The sequence below is a fragment of the Zingiber officinale genome, chromosome 8A (genome assembly GCF_018446385.1).
Source record: "Zingiber officinale cultivar Zhangliang chromosome 8A, Zo_v1.1, whole genome shotgun sequence".
Taxonomy (NCBI): Eukaryota; Viridiplantae; Streptophyta; class Magnoliopsida; order Zingiberales; family Zingiberaceae; genus Zingiber; species Zingiber officinale.
The window spans coordinates 58,308,739-58,334,022 of NC_056000.1; the positions used below are offsets into that span (position 1 = coordinate 58,308,739).

Consider the following 25,284-nt stretch of genomic DNA (forward strand, 5'->3'; position numbering starts at 1 on the left):
TGGTATTGTAAGTGTTATTGTGGTATTGTCAAACATCAAAAAGGGGGAGATTGTTGGTGCAACATCCCTCAGGTCAAGGTTGACCTGGGTGACCAAGCTGAGTCTTGGTTTGAGTTTAGATGTTTGACAATAAGAAATTGATTGAAGAAGAGTCAAGTAGGTCAAGGTTGACCGGATACTTGACAGGAAAGTCCTGGTGAGTGAAGCCAGGCAGAAGGAAAACCCTAGTGAGTGAAGCTAGGTGAAAGTCCTGGTGAGTGAAACCAGGTGAAAACCCTAGTGAGTGAAGCTAGGTGAAAGTCCTGGTGAGTGAAGCCAGGCAGAAGGAAAACCCTAGTGAGTGAAGCTAGGTGAAAGTCCTGGTGAGTGAAGCCAGGTGAAATCCCTAGTGAGTGAAGCTAGGCAGATGGAAAATCCTGGTGAGTGAAACCAGGTGAAAACCCTAGTGAGTGAAGCTAGGTGAAAGTCCTGGTGAGTGAAGTCAGGCAGAAGGAAAACCCTAGTGAGTGAAGCTAGGTGAAAGTCCTGGTGAGTGAAGCCAGGTGAAAGCCCTAGTGAGTGAAGCTAGGCAGATGGAAAACCCTAGTGAGTGAAGCTAGGTGAAAGTCCTGGTGAGTGAAGCCAGGCAAGGGAAAATCCAGATGGATCAAGGATGATCGGACATCTGGTGTTGGGAAGTCCAAGTAGGTCAAAGGATTGACTGGATACTTGGCACGAGGAAATACAGATAGGTCAAAGGGATTGACCAGACATCTGATGGAAGTCCAAGTAGGTCAAGGGAGTGACCAGATACTTGGCATGAATAGAAAAGTCTAAGTGGGTCAAAGGGATTGACCAGACACTTGGTGGGAAGTCCTAGCAGGTCAAAGGAGTGACCAGATGCTAGGCATGATGTACCAACAGGTCAAGGTTGACCGGATGTTGGTTTGAGAGGCTTGGAACTTGGTTTTGGGCAAAAACCAAGTGTTGGATCGATCAGTGGATCGATCCAGAAGCTGGATCGATCAGTGGATCGATCCAGATGTTCCAATCGATCAGTGGATCGATTGGGACGCGGCTGCTTTGCGCGATAAGCGCTGGATCGATCCATGGATCGATCCAGGCGTCTTTCCAGAGCACAGAGGCGCTCTGGATCGATCCGTGGATCGATCCAAAGCCTCCCCGATCGATTGGGAATATTCGAATCGATCGGGATCCGACCGTTGGCGTCGATAAAGGTCGCAGGCGTTCATTTCCTTCGGCATCTCTTCTCCGATTCACTCCAGATTTCTCGCCAGCTCCTCCACAGCACTCACAAAGCTCAGATCGCCAGTTCTTGAAGGATCTTGGAAGTTTTCCAAGTCAAGAGGCGGATCAAAGCCAAGAAGAGAAGCTAGGGTTAGGGTTTATACTCATTGTAAGCTTGTAAGCTTGTATTTCTTGTATCCTTTCCCTCTCTTCTTGTATTGAGTCTTGTAGGGCTTCTCCGCCCTTGGTAGTTACCATAAAGGAGAGTTTTATTTAGTGGAGGGTGTGTGTGTTGGTGTGGATCCTTGGATTAGTCACCTCTTGTGAGGTGGATACCAAGTAAACCAACCGTGTTAGCGTTGTGTGATTGTTTCTGTATTTTCCGCTGCATATTCTTGAAGAAACAAGCAACGCCAAGCACCGAGCGAACGCGACGAGCTATTCCCCCCCCCCCCCCCCCTCTAGCTACTTTTGGTCCTAACAAAAGTAATCCAGGACCGGGACACTGGACTGCCGTAAAGCATATATTAAAGTACCTGAGAGGGACTAGAGATTATATGCTAGCTTACAAGGTAGATGATTTTCTCCCTGTGGGTTATACAGATTCAGACTTCCAATTTGATAGGGACAATAGTAAGTAAACCTCGGGATTTTGTGTTTACTTTAGGAGGTGAAGTCATAACTATGGAGGAGTATTAAGCATAGGTGCTTTTTCGGACTCCACTATGAAAGCTGAGTATATGGCAACCTCTTAGGCAACCATAGAAACTATATGGCTCAGAAATTTCATGATGGACTTAGATATGATTCCTAGTTTGCCCAAAAAAATTATTATAATTTATTGTGATAATAGTGGTGTAGTAGCAAACTCGTAGAAACCATGAGTCCATAAGGCAAGTAAACACATACCTAATATGAGACATCGTATAAACGAGGAAAAGTTGTTGTCGCCTAGATTGCATTAGATGATAACCTGGAAGATCCTTTCACTAAGGCCCTTAAGGAAAGAGCTTTTGATGGGCATATTGAGGGGGTTGGGAATCAGACGTATGGCAGGGTATATGGCAACATAGTCTGTTAGTATAAGTGGGAGATTGTTGGAATGTATACTAAAAGCTTAACTTTTGTATAAACATTTTTTTTAGAAATAAGAATCACATTGGTCAAATGTCTACATTTATGCTAAGTGTAGTTGTCCATTTAATTTATATTGTAGATAACATGGTGTGAGGAGACACACAAAAGATCATGTTATCAGATCCTTATAAATTATAAATAGTAGCTTACAACCAAGATAGAATGGACAAACCATTGGAGTGGTTGTAGTGTAATTTGGTATTAGTTTATCTAGACTATAAAATTACACTAGTATACTATGAGTATATTGAGCAGGATCATTTGGGGTAGTTTCTTTTTATACTGACTATATAAAAGAACAAAATCTCTGTTATTATGGAAGTGTGTACTCTTAATCATAATATAATAACAAGCACATATATTTAATATTTATTTCTTTAATTTATCAAAGGGTATGATTTAGCTCGTTAAATCAATAGGCCCGATAAGTTAGGAAATGATATTATTTATATAGTGTGTTGTTGATTATAGAATGAAATTGTGTCCTAGTAATCTAGGTTGATGATGTCCCCTTGAGAAGCTAATAAGGATTGTCATGTAAACCCTACAGGTGAACCTAGTCCGGCATGATAATAAAGTTGAGTGGTACTACTCTTGGAGCTAGATATTAATTAAGTGAGTTGTCAGTAACTTATTTAATTAGTGGACATTCTATATCTTAAACACAGGGAGATTAATGCACTCATAATAAGAAGCTCATAATATAATTTGGGATTGGTGCGGTAGTTCAATAATAACTCTTTAGTGGTATGAGTTATTATTGATGAACTTGAGTTGGGTGTTCAGGGTGAACATAGGAAGCTCAAGCTCTTCGAGAGACCAAAACCAATTTCTCCTCTCGGTCCCTGTTGTAGCCTCTATAAACCTTGTATCCACAAAGTCCACTTCTCACCCAAGTAATGGGTCGGCCACATCCTTGCTTGGAGCAAGGGGTTGGCCAAGCATAAGTTTGGAAGCCAAGAGGTGGCCGGCCAAAGCTTGGTGCCCAAGCTAAGGGCCAGCCACATGAAGAATAAAAGAAAAAGGAAGTTTTGTTTAAGATAAAATTTTGTTTAAAATCTTTCTTTATTTGTAGTTATCTACCATGGTTAAAAGAGAGATTTTATTTTGTTAAAATCTTTCCTTATTTATAGTTATCTACAATGGTTAAAAGAGATATTTTATTTTGTTAAAATCTTTCCTTTTTTGTAGTTATCTACAATGAATAAAAGAAAGATTTCAATTTTCTTTTATAGCCATCCTCATGGTTTTAAAAGAGAATTTTAAAATTTTAAAATTTTAAAATCTTTCCTTTTATAGCTATCTACAAAAGATTAAAGAGAGATTTTAATTTTGTTAAAATCTTTCCTTATTTGTAGTTATATATAATTAGATTTTAATTTTTGATAAAACTTTCTAACCATGATTTAAAAGGAGAAGTTTTAATTAATCTTTCCTTTTTATAGTTATCTACATGTTTTAAAAGAGAGAGATTAATTTTAAAACTTTCCTTTATTGCCATATACAATAGGAAATTTAGAAAAGAGAGATTTTAATTATTGTTAAAATTTCCTTTTTTAAATGGGAGGCCACAAATAAGGAAGTTTTAATTATGTTTAAAACTTTCCTTTTTTTGCCAAGACCAAGGATTATAAAAGAGAGGTAGAGGGTGCCTCATGAGATACAACCCTATTCTATTCCTCTCTCTATCCTTGGTGTGGTCGGCCCCTCCCCTTCTCCCTTTCTCTTAGGCTGGCGGCACCTCTTCATCTAGTCTCCTCTTTTGCTTCCTTAGGGCCAGCGGCATCAAGGATTGGAAAATCCTTATGGCTAGTTGCTTGGAGAGGAAGAAGAAGAAGAGGAGAAGCACTTGGTGGTCGATTACTTGGAGGAGAAGAAGAAAGAAAGAAATTTCCTATTTTGACATCCCTTGGTGGCTCGAGAGTCTTAGAGGAGAAGAAACGATTCGAGTGGATTCCATCTTGGTAGATCGTTGCCCACACAATGTCCAAGAGGAGAAGAGGAATACAACAAAAGATCAAAAGATCTTTAGCTACAAAGAAAGGTATAACTAATTATTTGTTTCCACATCATAGCTAGTTCATGTTCTTTGTTTAGATATTGAAAAATCAAATACAAGAGGATGTCGATTTTAGTTTATCATTTTGTTATCGATTTTATTTTTTGATTTCATGTTTTGATATTGTGTTTCTATTGAGGTCTCTGTAATTAAACCTAGTTTACTGTGAGAAGATTAAATATCTGATTTCTTTGAAATGCTTTGTCTAGGCAATGGTGGATGATCTCATACCCAAGAAAGCCTAATGTCTCGCCACGTTTGACCTAAAAGCCGATCTTTGAAATAGATATTTAATCAACTTTTGTAATATGGTTTAACTTAGGAAGATCACATCGGTTAAACTTAAAGTAAGAATGTTAAGTTTCGTTCTCAATTCAAGTTTAACTTCTGAAGGACAATTTGGATTAATAATGTTAAGCATCGTTTACAATCCAAATTTAACTTTAGTAGAGCACATGGGTAACTAGGATAGTTTTATGCTTGTACAAATTTTTGTACAGAGGAACTAGGATGGTAATTCAAGTAGCAACCAACATATCACATATATCCAAACAAACAATCATGCACTTCATATAGTAGGTCACTATTTAGTAGAAGATGAATGATTACAAGATTAGTGTTGTTGATGTTGTATGGTAGTCCATTCATAAGCGTCCAAGCGCCAACACAAAGATATTGACGATGTTAAGGTCCAACCATCCCAACCAAAATAAATCCATGGTTGCTTTGCGCCAATAATTGGCATGCATCCAGCGAACCTTGAATTGGAACAACTTATGTCCCCTAGGATGGATCTAGTGGCTAGCGCATGAGGTATTGTCATAATGAGGTCTGGGGTTCGAATCTCAGAAAAATCGAGGTAAATACCTCCCTTATGTGCTAGTCACTATTCCAAAGGCTAGTAGCCGTCCGTGATTTACCTCCTCCGTATTAGATCTGGGACGAATTGGCAGGGGTTGAAGACGAGCGTATTCGTCTTTTGCCACAATTGAATTGGAACAACTTCATATCGATTACAATCCTTCCGCTTCAACTCGATCTCTTAGAAGTCCGTGCCTAGGTTCTGATGAATCATACTAATCCATCAAGGAAATCAAAAAATTTCTACAGCAAGAACATAAAGGAGGATGAAAACTAGAAGATATTGGAAGTAATAAGATGGTAACATTCTAAAATCTTGCTTCACAATAATACCTAATGGTAATCTAAATGTAGCCAAAAAATAGTGAAAACAAGAAACGAGACAAAAATCTATGGAACATCAAAAACAAACAATTGATTGTTTATAAATATGAATGCAGACAATGAGAGTCATTGCAATATAACTTGGCTTTACTTTAATTACACATCATCGCAAGGGAGTGAGCTGTAAAATCCAGAAACTATATCAAATTAACGCTTTTAGTAAAATAAACAATCAATCAAACAAAATCCTACCGAAAAATCCTCAAATTAACCTATACTTTCACAGGTAAAGAAGCACGCTCAAATTAGAATATAAATCTAAAAGCACAAGGTGAAATCCATGGAAGATGATGAGGATCTCCACGATCACAATTCCTTGCTCATGAAATTAATTCATTTCTAGATGAGAGCAAAGTTGAAGAAAATTGTGTGGATGGGAGACTCATCTTTCGTCCTCCTCTGCCTTCTCCAGCTGCTATCTGATCCAGTTAGATAAATGAGATACATTAGATGGCCTCACAAGCTTCAGCAAGAAATCTTCTGCTCCTACTTCCAAACATCTACAAGAACATCATCGAATAAGGAAAAGATGATCATTTTTATTGAAAAAATAGATTTTATAGATAATATAGATTCGATTAGGAACATTTTTAGATGACATTATGATCATGGGATTTTCCTTCATCTTGGAGGATTCCTATCACAGTATTAAGCTTTTTTAGGGTTCGACATTCGAAATCGCAAGAAAAAGTTTGTTCTCACCTTGATTCTCTTGAGCAGGTCGTATCCTATCATTTCTAGCATCCAATAATCAGTAATGATCATGTTCACGTTTGGCTCCTGCTATAACAATGGAAGAGAGAAAATCTCTAATTTTTCCAATCAGAATCTCATCTATCAATCGATATATCTAAGGGAAAAGGACATGGAAATATATTGACTCACCATTCTCAATAGCTCCAGCTCTTTCTTCCCATTGTCCACACCTGTGACTGCGATCAAGTAGCCAAAGAAAAGGAGGGAAAGCCCAATTAGCCGAGAAGAAAGAAGAAAAGGTGGCGAGTTCATGAAGGATCGGTCGTCTCCTACCTTGGTACTTGGAACTTCATAGAAGCGTCGTGATGACCTCTCAGTCGACTGAGCTGTCGTCCACTTACAGCACATGGATCGCCGTCTACTCCCCTCCAGCTCCAAAGCCTCTTGCTCCTCTCGCTGGTGATGACATTGTAGCTCTACGATTAGCAATGAGTAAATCGATTGAACAAGAAGTAGATCGATTACGCATTTTCTGCCCTCCGAATCATGAGGTATTTAAAGAAGGTGAAGGATAAAGAGAAAACATAAACAATTGGTGGATGAGTAACGGATGAAGATCCGAAAGGAGCAAGAGGAGGAGTTATGTGTTGGTGTTTCTCGTCTTCGCCTTCGCCTTCGCCTTCGCCTTCGACGACAACCGGAAGGGAAACGTTGAGGGGCCTCAAAGAGGAATGAAGAAGTGTGGCGACTTGTGGTTTAATGTGTTTGCTTTTAGATGTATTAAATATAGGGTTAAGATTTTTCTTTTTTTTTTTTTGTGATTACTAATGAAAGTTGGGCACGTGTCCTAATTTCTAGCACTAGTTTTGTGGAAGAAAAATACAACATTTAAAAATCTCATTGACAACGGTTTAAAATCATTATCGTATTATCACAATGATAATGGTTATTCACCGTTGTTCCAAGCGTTGTGAAAATATTCTCATTGACAATGGTTCATTACACCGTTGTCTCAACTGTTGTTAAGATTATCTTTTGGGATAATTATTTGTGAGAGCTCTAGAGTCAATTATGTGATGATTGTTGTATGGACTCGATGTATCATATTCCTATATATATTTATAAAGACATTTCTTTATGGTTATTATACTTACTTGTATTAGTGTCAAATAACTAAGTATAATAGCGTCATTGAGTAGAAGGTTCTTATCTATATCAATCGATTAGTTGAATTGATAGTGAAATGATATAGAGAACACTACTCTTAATCATTCCTAGTCAAGTATTAACATTCAGGAACAATGTTAATGCGATGATACTAGCATGTAGGTCAACTCGATGACTTGATCTCACAAGTCATGGATATGAGATATCAAGTTAACACATGGGTATGTATTGGAGAATGTATACTGAATGACCCGCCATGAGAAAGTATCATGGATCGTTATATGAGTGTCATATACTTTCTCATGTGACTATTAGTATAACTATCAGTCCTTGGACCTGAAATCACCATGGTTCCCTACATAAGGAGTTGCATACTTTGGCTTCGTCAAACGTCACCCGTAAATGGGTGGACTATAAAGGCGACTACTGGGTATGTAACAAATTATGCGAACGGATGTGAGTGATATAGATGGGATCTATCCCTTCTATATGACGGGAGTGACATCATGATTCTTGATAGAGTGAGACCACTAAGTGCATGGCTATGCCCAAATAAGTCAATATGAGATATTGAGCTTATTTGATTGGAGTGAGTCTACTTGGAGTTCAAGATATAAATTGATTAGAGGATGACACAATCTATGCCTCAATTGATCAATTTAGATGTCAAGGATAGAAGGACATTGTCACATATTGTGAGAGTCACAATTAGTAGTCACAAAGGTGATGTTGGATCTCAACATTCTTGTAACTTTGGTAGTAATGATGTGTTGCTAGATACCGCTCATTACTTATGTTTCTAAATGGGTTCAGGAGCATTGCCAACGTTACAAGAACCTATAGGGTCACACACAAAGGGAAATTTAGAATTATGTATGATATTATGATGGTCATGGCCCAAAAATCCCAGTGTGATTGGATAAAATTGTGTTGTAATTTATAATATGGCCTGCGTGCCATTTTTTGTGTTGTGTGTGTTGTATATGATATGCGACCTGCACGTCGTGCCTCCTTTATTTATGTTCCTGTTGCAAATAGATTTTAGACTTGAATGTAACTCGAGTTTCATATTTGTAATGTACAAAATGAAGCAGTGGAAGGTCCACTCAAGAAGGAGTTACGAGAAAGGTGCTGTCAACACATGGCGGTCAAAAGGAAGCGCTTGAAGAAGTCGTTGACCCTAGGGTGGCAGTCCGATCTTTTCATTGGCTTGAGAAGATCGTAGTAGGGCTATGACCTCATCACAAATTAGTTAATCAGTACATATGTGTGTGTATCTATATATATATATATATATATATATATATATATATCATTGCTTGTGTGTATGTGATGCATGCTAATGTAGGGTAATTAGTACCTTAATGCGTATATGATACACATTCACGATTAGATTAGATCTTAATCAAGTCAACTCGAAATGCCTACCAAGTTTTGATACCCATCACTACCTCGATCATTTGTTGTTTTTGAATCTGCCAAAGCAGTGCAACGCATATTATCTTGGTAGGGTGCGGAGGGACAATCTTGGTCTTGCCTATTGATCCTGTTCGAACCAAGAGTCAACGAACGCTGGGGATGCGGCGCTCCCTGCTGGATCCTCAAGTGCTCCGGTGAACCTGCAGCAAAACCGAGCCGGGAGGGGTGTCCCGGCGACGGTCCTCCGACGCTCAAGTCAGGTAAGCTACGATGAACAAAGTGGCTTCCAAAATCTCAGAATACGTACCTCACCGGCGAAACCTGAGGTTCTTTATATAGAGCTATGAAGGGTCTGAGCACGCGTACCTAGGTGCATATGTGTCTTCTGTCCTTTCCTAGGTATGCGGCTGTCAGAAATCTTACCTGTCCTTTCCTAGGTATGTGGCTGTCAGAAAACTTACCTGACCCATATCGCTACAGTCAAAGCATGCCCTCGATGGGACAGCAGAATCCCCTGTCACAAGATTTGGAGCATGACACACACGTGAAACCTACCGGTTGTCAGAGGAGAAATCCTCGGGTCTTTTTCCTTGCTCCAAACTTGTCGTCCGAGCGGACAGCTCCCTCAACATCCGACCGGACATACGCAGTGGTTTACCTGTGTTTTGTGGAGACTAATAAACAGGGCCGCTGGTATTCGATCATCGGTCGGCCGGCAGTCCGGTCGGACCGCACTCTCCCCGGATGGGCGGCTGCTCCGGTGACTCACTTGGCGTTGACTTGTATTCGATTCCATCGGGCGGCCGGCCGTCTACGGTCGTCCGTCCGGTCGGACCACACTCTCCTCGGATGGGCGGCTGCTCCGGTGACTTTCACTTGGCGTTGACTTTGCAAGAAAGGGGGGGCCCGCTCTTACTACCGGATCACTTGCCTCCCCTTCAAGTCTAGTCGAGGGAGGCGAATAGTCCGACTGACTGGACTGTGAGTCTAGCCTAACGGCTCCTCAACACCAATACTATCCGCTCGGTCAGCCGTAGAAATATCCTTGAATGAATCAATGATGGCCTTCACCGGATCTCCTCGCGTTTTGCGCCAATCCTCGCCATCAAGGCCGATCATACCTTCATTAAATGCTCCGAATGATTGACTGCCACGTGGAGCAAGGCCACCAGAGTACGGAGGCGGTTGCATGATATTGTGATGTGATCGAAGCAGTTCGAAATAAACGGCTAGATGTGTGCTTTGATTCTCGTGACCTGGATCCGACGGTGGAGACCGCCCGGCCCTCACCCTATAAACTCTTCGTTTCCTTTTCACCTTCACACGCCTCCATTACCTCTACTGCTGCTCTCTGCGCTTTGGAGCTCCGGCGATCTTGTTGCTGCCCTCTGACGCTCTCCGGCGCCTCTCCTCGATCCATCTCCCTCCAGTAAGGTTTTAGAGCTTTCCTCCTTCCTTTTCGGTATCGAATTCGCCTTTCTTCCCCTAGCTCCAGTCTTTGAAATTCCATTTCTTCGTCTTTGAGACTTCCTTTTTGCTTTCTTCTGTCTGGATCATGGCCAGTTCTTCTCACCCCGAAGAACAATCCCTGGGCCCATGGTATACCACCATGCGGTCCCGTTTCGAACAACGGGATTTTGATATTTTGGCTGACAATTTTGAAATTCCCGAGGATTTCGAGGTTCGCCTAGCTGGTCCCGCCGCTTGGCCACACCGACCGCCGCGCGGCGGTTTCTGTGTCTTCCGCGACCAATTTACCGCCGGTCTGCGGTTCCCCGTGCATCCTTTCATAGTAGACGTTTGTAATTATTTTGGCGTGCCGCTCGGAAGTTTAGTACCAAATACCTTCCGTCTCCTCTGCGGTGTTGTCGTTTTGTTTAAGATCCATAACATTCCCCTCCGCCCGGAGGTCTTTTTTTATTTCTATTATCCTAAACAAGCCGAGCCGGGCACCTTTATGTTCCAAGCTCGGCCCGGTCTGGTCTTCTTCAATAAACTACCCACTTCCAATAAACATTGGAAGAACTATTATTTCTACATTCGCATGCCCAGTCAGCCAAACTTCCCGACCCAGTGGCAGGTCAGTCTACCTCCTACTCCCGAGTTGAAGAAATTCAAGACCCGACCGGATTATCTTCACGCCGCAAATGTACTAGCCGGTCTGCGGCTTGACATCAACAAACTTCTTCACGAGGGAGTGATGTACATTTTTGGGCTGAGTCCTATACGGACCCCACTTCCGACCGGCTTCGGTAAGAATTTTGCTTGGGCACTTGCTTTAATTGCTAACTGATTTCTTCTTCTTTTCATGCAGCTGAAATCGTCATGGACTCGGTGATGTCCAGCGTTCTAAAGAGAAAGGCAGCGGCGGCCAAGGAAATGGAGGCGCTGGGCATTAAGCCGGTCGGTTCACACGAAGGAGAGAGCGGCACCCAGGCTGAATCGGCCGCTCCGACCTCTCAACAGCAGGCGGCCAGCGGAGCTGCCCCCTCCAGGGAACCAACGGCCACCGAGGAAGGATCCGTTCGGGAGGAGGAACAGCCACTGCCTAAGAGGCGCCGGGTGGAGACTCCGCTGCGCTCGGCTACCTCCGCGGTCCAACCCTCCGACCGGGCCGCCGCCCGAGACCATCTCGTCCGATCGGACGCCTTCTGACTGGGACGAGCTGCCTACTCCGGTTGAGGCTACTCCGGTCGACACTCTCCCCCCTGCTCGCCGTTCAGTCCAACGCTCGACCGTCCATTCGCGAATTTCTGCGCCAGCTTCTGATCCCGGTCGGGCGATCCCTGGTCACGGTCGCACAATACCAGTTACTTTGAAAGGGCCTCTCGCCGAGATGTGGGCCGACGCTCGGGCGCGAGTAGCAATGATCCCTCTCCAGAACTTAGCCAACAGCCATATGCAAGCGGCTACGGGGGTAAGTTTGTTGCTTTTTGAAGTTTTGTCTGAATATTTCCGCCCGGCTTTTAACAAATGCGTCTTGCTTCAGAGATGGGTGGAAGAGATAGCAGTTTCCAGCCGCCTGGCTATGGCGGACGAGGAGATAAGGCAACTGAGGGCGGCAGGCGGTCCGAGCGGCTCCCAAGGCCCTTCCTACTCCGAGCTGCAAAAAGAGCTGAAGAAAGCTCAAACTCTGCTGGCTGCTGAGCAGAAGAAAACAGTTGACCAGGCCCACGCCCTAGCCGAGTCCGAGCGACAAGTCAAGTCGCTTGACACGAAGATAACTCTGGCCACCACTCGGAAGAACACAGCCATCTCCGATCTGGAGAAGAAAAACGTGGAGGCCCGGGGCCTGGAGTTGAAGATAAAGGAGCTGACGGAGCAGCTTGACCGGGAGAAGGCAGGTCGCTCGGCCGATGCGGAGAAGATTGGAAGTCTGAATGAGGCCCTCACAAGCTCCCAAGCGACCTTCAAAGAATACCAGGATGCTGAGCCGAGCCGAGTCGCCGCTCTCCGACAAAGCCACATCCGATCGCCCGAGTTCTCGGAGAAAATTTGCGAGCGGATGTACTTGGCTTTCGACTTGGCCATGACGGCTACTATGACCTATCTGAAGTCGAAGGGCCTTCTTCCGGCGTCCACCAATATTCCGGCCGGCGATCAAATGGAGCTCTTGAGCAACATTCCGAGGGACCTCTACGACTACATTGAGTAATTCTTGTAATTTCGCCGCTCGGCTGAACATGAATCTTTTTTTGTACTTAGGCCACTCGGCCTAAGGTTTTTAATTTTAATGAAATGTTTTCCTTTCGTGTACTCTATCTTATTGCACTGTCCACTTGCTAATACCCGTGCTGTCCGCTCGTCCGCTATCACCCCTTTGGCATTCGAGGTGCATTCTTGCAAGTGTTTTCCCCAGCCCTTCCGTGCGGCCGAATATCATTCTGTGTTGCTAACAAGACTCGCTCGTTATAGGCCGACCAGAACCTTTTATACCTCGAGTCTGAGCGGAACTTAGCGTCGATCTAACTATCGGCTACGGGTAATTGTTGTGTCGACGATATTCCTCTCGGATTATTTATAGCCGGTCGGCGCGGCTCTCGATCTTTAACGACGGAGCTCGTCGGCGCGGATGTTTATAGCCGGTCGGCGCGGCTCTCGATCTTTAACGACGGAGCTCGTCGGTCTTCCGCTCGGAGGGTTTATAGACGCCGGCTCGTCTCTTGATCTTTAACGACGGAGCTCGTCGGCGCGGATGTTTATAGCCGGTCGGCGCGGCTCTCGATCTTTAACGACGGAGCTCGTCGGTCTTCTGCTCGGAGGGTTTATAGACGCCGGCTCGTCTCTTGATCTTTAACGACGGAGCTCGTCGGCGCGGATGTTTATAGCCGGTCGGCGCGGCTCTCGATCTTTAACGACGGAGCTCGTCGGTCTTCCGCTCCGAGGGTTTATAGACGCCGGCTCGTCTCTTGATCTTTAACGACGGAGCTCGTCGGCGCGGATGTTTATAGCCGGTCGGCGCGGCTCTCGATCTTTAACGACGGAGCTCGTCGGTCTTCTGCTCGGAGGGTTTATAGACGCCGGCTCGTCTCTTGATCTTTAACGACGGAGCTCGTCGGCGCCGGTATTTTTTTAGCCGGTCGGTGCAGCTCTCGATCTTTAACGACGGAGCTCGTCGGTCTTCCGCTCGGAGGGTTTATAGACGCCGGCTCGTCTCTTGATCTTTAACGACGGAGCTCGTCGGCGCCGGTATTTTTTTAGCCGGTCGGTGCGACTCTCGATCTTTAACGACGGAGCTCGTCGGCGCGGATATTTATAGCCAGTCGGCGCGGCTCTACGGTTTAACGTCTGGGCTAGACGGCTTTAAGGCTAACTCCTTGCCAGGTCGAGCGACCTTGGCCTTCCTTTTAGCAGAGAATACTCAATGTGCTTTCCTCTTTCTACTTCCTGCATCGCAAGTACATAGGCGACCAAAAAGTATATAAATTTGTATTTAGCGCACCTTTCGCCCGACTTGGAGAACGTACGCTTAGCCGAACGGCTCAGGATCTGCTTCGTCGAGCACTTTGGCTCGGCTAATTTCCCTCCGTCCAGACGGTACGGGGCCTTCGATACTCGCGCGCTCGGCTCGAACCATTTACCTCCGGCCAAGCGGCTCGGGGCCTTCGTCGTCGAGCCTCTGGCTGGCTAGTATATCAACCTCCCGGCCGAGCGGCTCGGGGGCCTTCATTTCGAAAATTACGATGAATTCTACGCCCGAAATAAACTATATCTGAAAAACTAACCTGCCGATCAGCATAAGATCTAACGCAATTTCTCAACTCCCGAATACCCGTGGAGTGAGGTGGATACAATGTACTTCGTCGAAATTTATCAAGGCCAGGAGGATGGTGAAACTTCCCGGTCGGTCCTCCATGGCCGCTCGGCCTACCAGAGGTGGAGGCGGCCTGCTGCTTTATCCTTTTACTTGAGCCTTCCGCTCCCATTGCTCCACGAGCCTTCGTCATCGAGCGCTTGGCTAGGATACTATACCTCCAGCCGAACGACTTGAGGCCTTCTTCATCGAGTCAAGAGCGCTTGGCTCGTATCTTATACACCATGAAGATAGGCCGCTCGGCCAATAATTCCAATTGCGCACATTATAACATTTTGCCTTCTACATTTCAAATATACAACCAAACGGAAAATATACAGCACATTCTATTAGTGCACTTCTTGCCCTGCCCCGGACAGGCTAGAGATACTTTGTGCTTCATGGTGGATCCAAGTGCCAATCCCTCTTCATCCGCTTGGCGGCTCGTCCACCCAACTCCCTCGTATGCGGTCGATTCATCGCCTGACATCAAACTCCCGTTCTTGAGGTTCCAGAAGGAGGGGCTTGCTATAAGTCGAATTCGGGAGACGAAGTATCTGCTTTTGAGGGAAATGGAACTGTGGCAGTCAGTGCTTCCGCTCGGGAGAAGCGTCTGCTCGGAGGGTTTTGCCCTTCTTATGCTCCCGAACGGGAGGCTCATCAGATGAAGATCCTTGCTCCCCGTGAGCGGGCGCGATTTCTGAGGGAGTACGGAAGAGTGCCTGAGGGAATGCGACGGTGGCTTGAGGTGCTCCCGCTCGGCCACCCGACGCAGATGTTGCTTGTTGCTCCGGCCGCTCGGCAGCTGCTTTCTGTTTTAGCTCCATAAGTTTGGCGGCCCTCATTTCGACCAGAGCGTCGAGTTCTTCTGTTGAAAGCGCCACCGTGTGTTGTCGTCCAGCCTCGTCCATTGTTCTTGTTCGAATGCAGGAGCGTTCCCACAGACGGCGCCAATTTGATCCTGTTCGAACCAAGAGTCAACGAATACTGGGGATGCGGCGCTCCCTGCTGGATCCTCGAGTGCTCCGGTGAACCTGCAGCAAAACCGAGCCGGGAGGGGTGTCCCGGCGACGGCCCTCCGACGCTCAAGTCAGGTAAGCTACGATGAACAAAGTGGCTTCCAAAATCTCAGAATACGTACCTCACCGGCGAAACCTGAGGTTCTTTATATAGAGCTATGAAGGGTCTGGGCACGTGTACCTAGGTGCATACGTGTCTTCTGTCCTTTCCTAGGTATGCGGCTGTCAGAAATCTTACCTGTCCTTTCCTAGGTATGTGGCTGTCAGAAAACTTACCTGACCCATATCGCTACAGTCAAAGCATGCCCTCGATGGGACAGCAGAATCCCCTGTCACAAGATTTGGAGCATGACACACACGTGAAACCTACCGGTTGTCAGAGGAGAAATCCTCGGGTCTTTTTCCTTGCTCCAAACTTGTCGTCCGAGCGGACAGCTCCCTCAACATCCGACCGGACATACGCAGTGGTTTACCTGTGCTTTGTGGAGACTAATAAACAGGGGCGCTTTATGACTGTGGCCGGTCAAAAGGTCAGCTCGGTCCGTGACCTTTTTAACTGAGCGTCGGAACCCCGATTTGACAGGGTGTCTTCCAACCATAAGTGCGAGCCGGCCGGACCCATCCGGGTATTCGATTCCATCGGCCGGCCGGCAGTCTGATCGGGCCGGCCGTCTACGGTCGTCCGTCCGGTCGGACCACACTCTCCTCGGATGGGCGGCTGCTCCGGTGACTTTCACTTGGCGTTGACTTTGCAAGAAAGGGGGGGCCCGCTCTTACTACCGGATCACCTATCAAAGCTTGGGTGAGAACAAACTCAATTAGATTGAGTATAACTAGTTAACTCAATTGGATCGGGTAAAACTATAGGAATTTTTCCAACGGTTGGGAAGAACAAGAGTTACATAAAGATGTAATTGGTAATTAGTTACCTATCGATCATACTAAGTCTTGGGCGATTTAGCCAAAGCTAACTCAAGTCCTAGTATGATGTGGATCTTGTCCCGCGAGAATTATAGCTATTTGGTATGAATCTAGTAGTGTGGTTTGACCACATCCATGACTTGATTCTAAAAAGCTCTATAATTCAGTGTGAGCATCATTTAGCTAAAGGCCTAATTAAATGATAAATGGAATATGATATTTACTCTCTGCTTTCTTTATGTTGTAGATTGTCATGTCGATAAATACAAAGACTTTCTCCCTGCGTTCTGTCCTTGACAAGGACAAGCTCAATGGAGCTAATTTCCTGGACTTGTACAGGAATCTGAGAATCGTTCTCACACAAGAAAGAAAACTGTACGTCCTGGAGCAGCCCATTCCGAAGGCACCTCCTGCCACTGCCACGCGAGCTGACCGAGATGCTTATAAGAAGCATCAAGATGATGCATTAGATGTGTCATGCCTCATGCTCGCAACCATGAACTCTGAGCTTCAAAAGCAACACGAGTTGATGACTGCTTATGATATGGTTGAACATCTTCGTCAACTATATCAAAGACAAGCAAGGCACGAGAGATTTGAGATCTCTAAGGCACTATTTCAGTGCAAGATGCAAGATGGGACTCCCGTAGGTCCATATGTACTCAAGTTGATTGGGTACATAGAGAACCTACAGAGGTTGAGATTTCCACTTGACCAAGAACTGGCCACTGACTTGATCTTACAATCCTTGCCAGAAAGTTACAGTCAATTTGTCATGAATTACAATATGAACGAAATTGATAAGTCATTGCCTGAGCTGCTAAGCATGTTGCGAACTGCTTAGCTCAACCTTAAGAAGGTAAAGCCCAACTCCATTTTGATGGTGCAAAAGCATAAAGGCAAGGGCAAGCCTAAAAGTAAGGGAAAGTCCCAAGCCAATGGCAAAGGCAAGGTAATGAAACCTAAAGGAGGGGTTGCCAAGGATGCTACCTGCTTCCACTGCGGTCAGACCGGGCACTAGAAGAGGAACTGCAAAGAATACCTGGAAGATCTTAAGAAGAAGAGAAATGAGATTTCTAGTTCAGGTATATATGTTATAGAAGTCAATCTCTCTATTTCTTCATCGTGGGTATTAGATACCGGATATGCTTCTCACATTTGTACTAATGTACAGGCACTGAAAAATAGCAGGGCATTGACGAAGGGCGAGGTGGACCTACTATTAGGATGTATACTAAAAGTCTAGCTTTTAGTATAAACATTTATCTAGAAATAAGAATCACATTGGTCAAATGTCTACATTTATGATAAATGTAGTTGTTCAATTAATTTATATTGTAGATAACATGATGTGTGGTGTCACACACAGAGGATCATGTTATCAGTACTTTATAAATTATAAACAGTAGCTCACGACCAAGATGGAAAGGAACAAACCATTGGAAGGTCGTAGTGTAATTAGGTATTAGTTTATCTTAACTATATAATTACACTAGTACACTTAGAGTGTATTGAGTAGGACCATTAGAGGTCATTTCTTTTTATACTGACTTTATAAAGGAACAAAGACCTCAGTTATTATGGAAGTGTGTGCTCTTGATCCTAATATAATAACAAGCACATATATTTGATATTTATTTCTTTAATTTATCAATGGTTGAGATTTAGTTCGATAAATCAATAAGCTCGATAAGTTAGGAAATGATATCACTTATACTGTGTGTTGTTGATTATAGAAGGAAACTGTGTCCGAGTGATCTAGGTTGATAATGTCCCCAAGAGGAGCTCATAAGGATTGTCATGTTAAACCCTGTAGGTGGACTTAGTCTGACATGACGATAAGGTTGAGTGGTACTACTCTTGGACTAAGATATTAATTAAATGAGTTGTCAGTAACTCACTTAATTAGTGGGCATTCGACAGCTTAAACACAGGGAGACTGACACACTCATAATAAGAAGGAGCCCAAAAATGTAATTTGGGATTGGTGCGGTAGTTCAATAATAGTTCTCTAGTAGAATGAATTATTATTGATAAAATTAAGTTGCGTGTTCGGGGCGAACACGGGATGCTTATTTTTATCGGGAGACCAAAACCAATTCCTCCTCTCGGTCCCTATCGTAGCCTCTTATTTATAGAGTACTATACCCACCTTCATACCCATGTAATAGGGGCCGGCTAAGCTAGCTTGGGGACCAAGCTAGGGCCGGCCAAGCCTTGGTCTATGGGTGGCCGGCCCTAGATTGAACCCAAGTCTAGGTGGTCGGCCATTAAAAATACAAAAGGAATTTTAATTTTAAATTTTTTTCTTATGTGGAATACATGATTTAAAAGAGAGTTTAAAAATTAAAATATTTCCTTTATAAGATTCTACAAAAGATTAAGAGAAGAGTTAAATCTCTTTCCTTATTTGTAGATTAAAAGGTTGATTTTAATTTTGATAAAAACTTTACTTATTTATCATCCACATGTTGAAAAGATAAATTTTAAAATTATAGAAATTTCCTTTTATAGCATCAACTATGAAGGGATTATTAAAGAGAAATTTTATTTTAAAATTTTTCTGGAAGCAAATTAGGAAGCTTTAATTTTTCTAGAGATCCTAGTTTGCTTGTGTTGATTGGCCGGCCATATACATTAAGAAAAGAATTTTAATTTTAATTAATTAAAATTTTCCTTTTCAATGGCAATAGAATTTAGGAAGGTTTTATTAAATTTTCCTTATTTGCCAAGGCTAAAGGATTATAAAAGAGGGGGTTTTTGGGTGCCTTTGTGGTAACAACCTCTATTATACTTTCTCCCTCTTTTCTTCCTTGGTGTGGCCGACCCCTTCAAGTTCTCTCCTCTCCTTGGTGTGGCCGAACCTCTCATCTTTCTTGGAGATCAAGTGGTGGCCGGATCTTAGCTTGGAGAAGAAGGAGAGAAAGCTTGCATCCCTTGGAGCTTGGTTGGTGGAAAAAGTTCTTCATCCTTTGGAAGTTTTGTGCTTGGACGAAACTTGAAGGAAGGAGAAGAAGGTGCTAGGTGGTTCTCGTCTCGGAAGATCGTTGCCCACACAATGTCCGAGATTAGAAGAGGAATACGCTAGAAGATCAAGAGGTCATTATTCACAAAGAAAGGTATAACTAATAATTATTTTCCTCGTCATGTTAGTTTTGTTTCTTTGTAAAAATATCAAATACAAGAGGCATGCGATTCTAGTTTTTCAAATTAGTTTTCGAAGTTGTGTTCTTTTGTTTTTTTTTCTTTTCCTTGTGATTTGATTGTTCTTAGAGGTTAACCTAGGGTTACTATGGGAAGGTTAAATATTTAATTTCCTTAAAAGTCTTTGTCTAGTCGGTGGTGGTTGCTCTCATATCCAAGAAGGTCATGTACCTCGCCATGCAGTACTGGAAGTCGATTTTGGAAATAGATATTTAATTATCTTTGTGACCTAGGTGATTTGGATCGAACGTGTTAAGTTCCGCAGGAGATCCAAGTCTAAACCTAAAAGAACAAATAAATTAAACTTAAGATCAAACATGTTAAGTTCCGCAAGTGATCCAAGTTTAATTTAAAAGAACACATGGTAGCTAGGAAAAGGTTCAGACCTTTGTACAAAATTTTTGTACAGTGGAACCGATAGGTTTTCCGAGTAGCAACCAACAATTGGTATCAGAGCTAGGGTTTTGCCTATGTGTATTTGGTATTAGTTTAATTATGCACATGTGATACATAATTTAGGCAGGATAATAGTAGGATGTGCTAACTTTGTGGATGCAGGATCCAACTATTATGGCTTATAAATATCGTGTGTGTGATTGGACCCTTGGACATGTCAAGGGCATTTTATTGTGTGTGCATAATTGTATTATAAAATACAGTAGGTGCTGTATTTAGTTTTGTTAGGATTTTATTTTTTGATCTAGTTACATGTACATTCCTTTTATGGAATATAGGATCGATGGATGTAAATTTTATTTTATATTCGATCTAATTTACATGTACATTCCTTCGAGGAATATAGGATCAAAAAATGTAAAATTCTATTTATGTCGCGGATCGAATCTTGCAAGGCATGGAACCTTTTGAGGACCAGAGGCACAGCGGAACAAGGAGCAAGATGAATGCGACAACTAGACCCGGTGGCGGTGGCCAAAGATGGCAGCAGCTAGGGTTGGCGACACACGGAGGATAGCAATAGATAAAAGCCATAATAGTTGAAAATTAGTTTTTCTATTTATTGCTTTTTATGCTGTGTTGTGTGTGCTTGTTAGTATGCATGCTAAGTAGGCTAGCATAGTCAAAATTTCTCACTTTAAATAACTAAGTGGGAGAGGGATTTATTTTTTAAATAAATTCCACGGTCTCCATTACTGGTTTATAAGTGATGCAGCAAGCTTGCGCGTTGGCTCTGAGTGCCTTCCTCCATATCGGATGAACTTGTTTGCGGATCACTAGCTTAAACTTCCATTTTGGATGACTATAGGAAGTTAATTAAGAGCGTGTGATCTTCCCCATCGGAAGGGGCACAATCTTATTAATGGACTTAATGTCAAGTAATGGTATACACTTAGGCACGTCTAATAGTATCCTCCCTATCGGAGTCACTGCTATTATTTGTGTGACCGAAGAAAACCAACTATTAATTTGTCAAATAAATAGGTTGACAAGATAATAAAATTAAAAACTCCTCTTACAAATGTTTGATTTTGTATACGTCCACACTATCGTGACATTCAAAATTCACGATGTTTGAGGTAATTTTATTTTATCATAAAGATTTATTGACAAGATAATTAATGGGTAAAACCCTCCTCTTACAAATGTTTAAATTTTGTATATGTCCACACTATCGTGGCATGCAAAATTCAGGGTTTTTGAGGTGTTGGTGAATTTAAATAATATTATTTGAGGAATCAATGTTATTTTAAATTCAAAAAGTTTTGACCAAATATTTAATCAAAGACAGATCAACTATTAATTTTATTCGTCATAAAGTAAAGTTGACGAGATAATAAAATTAATGGATAAAATCTCCTCTTTATTTTGTATACGTCCACACTATCGTGGCATACAAAATTCATGGGGATTTTAAAGAATTGATCTTGACCAAATATTTTTGTGATTCTTAGGATTTAAAATGTTTGTCAATTCCCTAGTTGTTATACTATAGAAAAGACTTAGTAGTCCCAATTGTAATGATTGGAAATAAGACTTGGACATTAACGTAGACTGTCTTCTTAGAACTAAGAACAATATAGGTGTATTTAATTCATTAGTTGAAACATGTTTAGTGGTGTTATCTACCAGAACCTGGAGTGTAGATACAGATGCCATTAATCATGTCCGCAATTCATTGCAGGGTTCCAGGAAACCCGACAACTAAATGAAAATAAAAACATCGTCCACATGGGCACTGCTATAAAAGTGGCAGCTGTTGCAGTGGGAGATGTTTATCCTTTGATAAGAATAAAATATGGATTTTAAGTAATTGTCTTTACGTACCAAGTTTAGAAAGAACTAGTTTTCAGTTTCTAAACTATTCAAAGAACTTGATATTCTGCCTCTTTTAATAACAAAGTTGTTATTAAGAAAAAGAGAGAAGTTATCTGTTCTTGTACGTTGGTTTATAAATCCAATAACTCCCACGATGCAACAAATGAAAATTAGTAACACATCTTCTAACTTTAAGAGAAAGCAACTTTCAGAAATAAACCAATTATATCTTTGGCATCTAAGGCTAGGTTATATTAACTTGAGTAGGATTTATTGGTAGCTAATGAACTTTTGGGTTCATTAGTAGTGGAAATCTTTCCAACCTGCGAGTCTTACTTTGAAGGAAAAATAACCAAGAAGCTTTTAAGGGGTATGAAGCCAAAGATATGTTGGAATTGGTTCATTCTGATTTGTGTGATCCTATGATTATCCAGACAAGAGGTAGTATCGAATATTTCGTCTATTTTATAGAGAACTATTCAAAATACAAATACATTTACTTAATGTGTCGCAAGACTAAGTGCTTTGATTAGTTCAAAGAGTACAAGGTTGATGTAGAGAAACGTTAACGTAAAAGTATCAAGTCACTATGGTAAGATCGTAGTGGCAAGTACCTCTTGGGACAATTTAGGAGTTACTTATCAAAAGTAGGGATTCAATCCCAACTAACTGCACCTGGTACACCCCAACAGAATGGTGTAGTAGAAAGAAGGTATATGACTCTTATGGAAATAATTAGATTGATGATGAGTTATTCAGAAAATTACCAAGTTCGTTTTAAGGATATACTCTGAAAAAGAAAGTGAATATAGTACCTTCCAAAGTCAGAACTCTCTACTCATATAGAATTGTTGAATAGGCGTAAACCTATTTTGAAGCATATTTGGATTCGGGTAGTCCAGCACATATGTTGAAGAGAGACAATGATAAGTTAGATAGGAATTCACTTGTTTGTGAGTTATCCTAGAGAAACGAAAGTAGTTTTATAGTCTTAAAAATCAGAAGGTCATTGTTAGCATCAATGACTGATTTTTAGAAGAGGAATATATAATGAACCACAAGCCCATAAGTAAATTTGTTCTTAATAAAGGACACGTCTAATCTAGTACCAACTGTATAAGATGAAATATCACAAGAAACTGCAACACGTATCACAATTGATACACAATTATTGGCAGTGCCTAAACGTAGTGGGAGAGTTGTCAAACAACCTAAAAGATTCATGTTTTGGGAGAGTCTTTTGGACTTGATCCCAAATGAACATGAGCCTGATCCCGGACATATGATGAAGCACTCCAAGATAAAGATGCAACATCTTGGCAAAGAGTAATGAATAACAGAATTAGAATATATGTATTCTAATAAAATCTGGAAGCTTGTAGAACCACCAGATGGTGTAAAAGCCATTGGGTGTAAAAAGGTCTATAATAGGAAAAGAGGGATAGACAGGAAGGTAGAAACTTTCAAAGCAAGGCTTGTTGAAAAACAAAACCTTTTCACCGGTAGCCATGCTTAAGTCTATACGGATTCTTTTATCTATTTGGAAAGTGGATGTCAAGACAGCATTCCTTAATGGAAGTCTTGAAGAAAGCATCCATATAAAGCAACCAGAAGGGTTCATTGCAAAGGGCAAAGAGCATCTTGTGTGCAAGATGAATCAGTCTATGGACTGAGGCAAAGCTTCAAGGTCTTGGAGCATCCGATTCATCAAAGTAATCCAAACTTGTGGATTTATTTAGTAACCAGATAAGTCTTGTGTATACAAAAAGTGTGATGGAAACGTGGTGGTACTTCTTATACTATACGTAGATAACATTTTTGGTAGTTGGAAACAATATCAAAGTGTTATCAAAAGTAAGGGTATGGTTGTCCAAACAATTCAATATGAAGGACTTGGGAGAATGTATCTAGTCTTGGGATCAAAGTAATAAGGGATCGCAAGAAAAGAATATTTTACTTATCCCAAGCTTCATATATCGAAAAAAATCCTTGCTCGTTTTAAGCATGCAAAACTCCAAGAAAGGTTACTTACCTTTTTAGCATGGAGTAACTTTATCTAAAGAGGTATCTCCGTAGACATCAAAGTAGATAGAGGAAATGAAGGCAGTTCTTTATGCTTTGGTTGACGGAAGCCTAATGTATGCTATGCACGAGATCAGAAATCTGTTTTGCCAAGGGCATAGTTAGCATATATCAAAGGTACCCTAGACAAGGACATTGGACTGTAGTAAAGCATATATTGAAGTATCTTAGAGGCACTAGAGATTATATGCTAGCTTACAAGGCAGTTAATTTGGTCCCTGTGGGTTGCACGGATTTTGACTTCCAATCGGATAGGGACAATAGTAAGTCAACCTCGGGATTTTGTGTTTACTTTAGGAGGTAAAGTCATAACTAAGGAAGAGTGATAAGCATAGGTGTTTTTTTGGACTCCACCATAGAAGCTGAGTATATGGCAAGCCTCTGAGGTAGTCATAAAAGTTGAATGACTCAATAACCTCAAGATAGACTTAGATATGATTTCTGGTTTGTCCAAAGATTATTACAATCTATTGTAATAATAGTGGTGCAGTAGCAAACTCGAAGAAACCATGAGTCTATAAGGCAAGTAAACACAATAGAGCGCAAGTACCACCCAATACGAGAAATTGTATAAACGAGGAGAAGTTGTTGCTGCCTAGATTGCATCAGATGATGACCTATAGATCTTTTCACTAAGGCCCTTAAGGCAAGAGCTTTTGATGGGCATGTTGAAGAGTTGGGAATCAGATGTATAGCAGCAGATATAACAGCTTAGTCTTTTAGTATAAGTGGGAGATTGTTAGGATGTATACTAAAAGTCTAGCTTTTGGTATAAACATTTATCTAGAAATAAGAATCACATTGGTTAAATGTCTACATTTATGATAAATGTAGTTGTTCAATTAATTTATATTGTAGATAACATGGTGTGTGGTGTCACACACAGAGGATCATATTATCAGTACCTTATAAATTATAAACTGTAGCTCACGACCAAGATGGAAAGGAACAAACCATTGGAAGGTCGTAGTGTAATTAGGTATTAGTTTATCTTAACTATAAAATTACACTAGTACACTTAGAGTGTATTGAGTAGGACCATTAGAGGTTGTTTCTTTTTATACTGACTTTATAAAATAACAAAGACCTCAGTTATTATGGAAGTGTGTGCTCTTAATCCTAATATAATAACAAGCACATATATTTGATATTTATTTCTTTAATTTATCAATGGGTGAGATTTAGTTCGATAAATCAATAAGCCCGATAAGTTGGGAAATGATATCACTTATACTGTGTGTTGTTGATTATAGAAGGAAACTGTGTCCTAGTGATCTAGGTTGATAATGTCCCCAAGAGGAGCTCATAAGGATTTGTTAGTTAGAGCCCTAGAGCCAATCATTTGATGATTGTATGGACTCATTGTATCATATTCTTGTATATTAATAAAGGCATTTGTTTGGTTATTATACTTATTTGTATTAGTGCCAAATAGACTAAGTATAATAGCGTCCTTGAGTAGAAGGTTCATACCTATATCAATCGATTAGTTGAATCGATAGTGAGATGATATAGGGAACACTACTCTAAATCATTCCTAG

General features: G+C 41.8%; 1 pseudogene; it reads right to left on the reverse strand.

Annotated features, from left to right (window-relative positions):
• Nucleotides 1–6,083: 6,083 nt before the first annotated feature.
• The window catches only part of LOC122010863, a 40,051-nt pseudogene continuing 20,850 nt past the window's right edge, over nucleotides 6,084–25,284 (reverse strand).